This window comes from Orycteropus afer, unplaced genomic scaffold, assembly GCF_000298275.1.
Source record: "Orycteropus afer afer isolate SDZICR_OR568_19922 unplaced genomic scaffold, OryAfe1.0 scaffold00132, whole genome shotgun sequence".
Taxonomy (NCBI): Eukaryota; Metazoa; Chordata; class Mammalia; order Tubulidentata; family Orycteropodidae; genus Orycteropus; species Orycteropus afer.
Window position 1 is genome coordinate 7,949,486 of NW_006921719.1, and position 4,632 is coordinate 7,954,117.

At 43.5% G+C, this 4,632-nt stretch overlaps 1 pseudogene; it reads left to right on the forward strand.

The window, feature by feature from the left end:
• Window positions 1–565: 565 nt before the first annotated feature.
• LOC103200638 lies at window positions 566–1,997 on the forward strand (annotated as a pseudogene).
• The last annotated feature ends 2,635 nt before the right edge of the window (window positions 1,998–4,632 follow it).

A 4,632-nucleotide genomic window follows, 5' to 3' on the forward strand; every position in this document is an offset into this window, starting at 1 on the left:
GTGCCCATCAACAGATATATGGATAAGAAAATATAGTACATACAATGGAATACTATGCAACCATAAAGAACAATGATGAGTCTGTGAAGCATAACGTGGTTGGACTTGTAGGACATAATGCTAAATTAAATAAATCAATAAATCAATCACATAAGGACAAATATTATAAGATCCCACTTTTATAAGAAGACAAGAATATGTACAGCAACCAATGTTCATTGGTGGGTATCCAGGATGGGTTGGGGGGAAATGTAGTACCAAATGTGGGTATAATGAACACAACCTGACCAAAGTAAAAGATGCCAATAAGAAGCATAAGGGCAGGCAGAGGAACCCGTGTGAAGGATTCTATCCTGACATACATGGGTGGGGTTACTGTGAATCAGAATTGACTCAATGGAAGCTGCTTATATAGAAGGAAGACTTCTATTTGTATTCTGTATCATAAACCTAGCCTAGATTTGATTGCAAACTAAAAGGCATTCTTCTCCATTCTTCCTAGAGTAAAATCCAACTAGACCTTCAAAAATTCTCAGAAATGTAATATTATTAGGGATACAGCTATATGGATATGTACACGTTACTTATGAAAGTGTAAGTTGATATATCTACTATGGAAAGTAACAAAGAAATGTTCCAATTTGTAAAAAAAAAAAAAAATCAATATGAAGGAGGCCAGGGGAATCTGGGAAAGGAGAGAGAGGGTTGCAGACACAGAGGGTAAGAAGAACAAGAAGTCAGTAGGAAGAAGAGATTAGAGGTGAGCTTGCATAGGCAGAGGAGGAGAAAGGTCAGAAAGAAGTAAACTTAGTTGGGAAGAAGGGGAAGACATTCAGAAGAGTGAGAGGGAGCAAGGTGGAAATAAGTTATAGGGGTCCTGGCCTGCCTCTGCTGGCCCTGTGCCTGGGCAGTGGTGAGGCTGGCCCACTGCTGAGTGGAGGGGAAAACACTGGAGCATTTGTTGGGAAGGTCCTTGGACATGGCATAGGAGACACCATTAGCCAAGAAGCAGGGAAGGCAATTGGCCAAGGGTCTGGAGAGGTGGCCAGCTCTAGAGTCAGGAAAGCTATGGACCCTGGGGTGAGAGAGACCATCGACCACTGGGTTGGATAAGCCATTTAACCATGGGGTCAGGGAAGCAGACTATGTTCTCACAAACACTGATAGTGATGCTGGCAGGCAGACTGAGGATATCATCTGACATGGAATAGATGTTCCTCACAGCTACTAGCATGGTGTACCCAGCAGCAATGGCTAGAGGCTGTGGCATCTCTGGCTCTCAAGATGACCTCAGAGAAGGCTATTGCCAGGGCTATCCCGGAGATCCAGTGATTTCCTTGGGGTTGTGGACACCTCAGCAGCTCAATGGCAGCTTTGGAACCAGCTCTCAGGAAGGTTCCTGGGGTCAATGGGCAATGGAGAGTCATTCAACTTTGAGACTAATGCTCAGGGGGCTATGGGCCAGCTTAGTTAGGACTCAGTGAGAGGAAGCAGGCAACCAGGATGTTAAGTGCACCAACTCTCACCCTCTGGCTGTGGAAGCACTAGCCACTGTGGAGGAAGTACCAGCTCATAGTGGAGCAGCAGTGGTGGAGACAGTGGTAGCAGGAGCTCAGGGATAAGCTGGGGCCAACCTTAAGACAGTAGTAGAAATTTTAATTAAAGTGGTTATTCAGGTCCCCAGGGATCCAACACCAGCTCTTCCTTAGGTAGAAGTTGTGGTAGAAATAAACCAACCAAGGGAATGAAGTTTGAGTGTCTGGAGCTTCTGGGGGTCATGGATTCAGAGGACAGGGAGGGCCCAGTAGCTCTGGAGTCAGAAAACTAAGTCAAGAGACAGTTGCCTCTTTGGGAGTTTCCAAGGCAATTACCAGAACAATCAGATGTTTCCTGGGCTGTTCAACTTTGACACTTCCTGGAAGAATTTTAAATCTAAGCTGGGTTTCATTATCTGGGATGCAATAAATAAGGACCAGAGGAGCTTTCTCATCCTGTAACCTTTAATCAAGGAGCTGTGAGAGCCCACATCACTCTCTCACAGCTAATCTCAACTTTTTTTTTTTTTTTTTTTAATTTTATTGTGTTTTGGGGAGCCTTGGTGGTGTAGTGCCTAAGGCATTTGACTGCTAACCAGAAGGCTGGTGGTTCAAACCTACCAGCCACTCCTTGGAAGGAAGGTTGGACAATCTACTTTCATAGTGGTACTGCCTCAGAAACCCAAGGAAGGGTCGCTATGAGTTGGATGCAACTCAATGGCAGTGAGTTTAGTTTTTGGTTTGGATTGTGCGTTTGGTGCAAATTTACAGAGGAAAATTTGTTTTACATTCAACAATTCATGTGTATTTGATTTCACCCCCCAACTACCATCCCCAACTACCATTTTCGACCATAACAAACTCTTCTCCTCTCCAATCCCTGTGACTACCTCCTCCCTATGCCCATCTTAACTATGCACTCCTGTCTGTACAGCTTTCCTTCTATGTGAACATTGTCCCTCTGGTGCCCTATGGCCAATTGCTCTAAGGGATGTATCTCCCTAGAGTAGGTGGGTGCATTGCTTTGTGATATGTGTCTTGCATGTAAGTCTTTCTAATGTTGGGCTGAGAGCCAATCCATAGGAGTGACTCTAATCCTAGGCCCGAAGGGTAACCTGGGGCCATAGTCTTGGGGGTTCCACCAGACTCTATCTGACCAGTAATTCTGATCATTTTGTGTTTTTGGATTTTGTTCCATATTTTTCCTCCCACTCCATCTAGGATCTCCAGGTTTGATCCCTTTCCAAGTGTTGGCTACTGTCAGGCACTATCTAGTTCTTCTGGCACTAATCTCAACCTTAAGGAGCCTTGGCAGAACATAGGTTAAGAACTAGGCTGCTAACTGAAAGGTTTGTAGTTCAAACCCATCAGCTCCTCTGTAAGAGAAAGACCTGGTGATCTGCTCCCGCAAAGATTATAGCCTAGGAAACCCTATCCTGTAGGGTCGTTAGGAGTCTGCATCAACTTGATGGCACACAACAACAATCTCAGCTTTTTGCCCTTGAAATAAACCATAGCTGCAGCCAACAAATACATGAGTCTATGTTCATGATCATTAGCCATTAGAGAGATGCAAATCAAAATAAAAATGAGATACCATCTTGACCCAGCATTAATAGCAAAGTTCAACAAGACAGAAAATAACTTGTTGGTGAGGATGTGGAGAGGTTGGGACTCTCATACACTGCTGATGGGACTGTAAAATGATACAACCCCTGTGTAAAGCAGGATGGCAATTCCTTGATAAGCTGAAATTAGAAATACCATTTGATCTAGCAATCCCATTACTAGGTATACATCCTAAAGAAGTGAGAGCCAGGACAAGAACAGATATATGCACACCCATGTTCATCGCAGCAGTACTTACAATAGCAAAGAGATAGAAACAACCATCAATGGGCATTAAGTGCCCATCAACAGAAGAATGGATAACCAAACTATGGTACATACAATGGAATATTATGCAACACTAAAGAATAATGTAGAATCTGTGGAACACCATATAACATGGATGAACTTGGAGGACATTATGCTGAGTGAAACAATCCAGTCACATAAGGACAAAAATGGTATTAGTTCACCATTGTAAAAAGTCAAGGAAAGGTTTATACATGGAAGGAAACTTTCTTTGTTGGTTATCAGGAGTGGGAGGGAAGGGAACACTAATAGATAGGTGGAGACAAATATTGATTTGGGTGAAGGAAAGGGCAATGTATCAAATGTGACTGAACAACATGGTGCCATTGAGAAAGAGGAAGATATAGAGAGGTACAGGGGAGGTACAGACAACAAAGATAAACATTTTTGCATATTCAGTACTGCATTGCCAGTGACAGCAAGCATTGATCTATGGGTAGATAAATGAATGGACAGGCTGAACAATCAGGTACGTCTAGGCAGAGAGTAGGATGCCTACGACCATGTATAGGGTTGGCAGACGATGTTTCTACAAGTGTATTTGTATGTGCTTTAAGAATGTCTGGGTGTATAGTAGAGCTGACAAGGGACAAGTTTGTAGTGACTTCTTGGCCACAGCCAGCTACCCTGAGGGATTGAGTAGTTGGACCTGCAGGCTCGGGACCACAGTCACAGAGGATATCAAGCTCAATTGGCACAACATGCTATACTAAAACATTGTTCTACATCCTACTTTGGTCAGATAGGGGTCTTAAAAGCTTGTAAGCAGCCAGCTAGATGCAATGATGGGTCTCTCCTTGTCCAGAGCAAAGAAGAATGAAGAAAAGTAAAGATACATGGAAACAATTAGTCCAAGAGACTGGTACACCATGTGATCCTCAGTCTATATGACCATGTGACCAGAAGAGCTAGATGGTGCCCAGGTGCTATTGTCAACCACTCTGAAGGGGATCTATGTAGGAGATCCTAGGTAGAGTGGAAGAACAATGTGGAACAAAATTCAAAATCATGGAAAAAAAAAAAAAAAGACCAGGTTTGCTGGTCTGATAGAGCCTGGTGAAACCCCTAAGACTGTGGCCCCTAGCTGCCCTTCAGATCTGGAATTGAACACACACCTCTGGCTTCCAGCCAAATAATAGACAGGCATATGAGCTGAACATTTACATCAGGTAGATACACT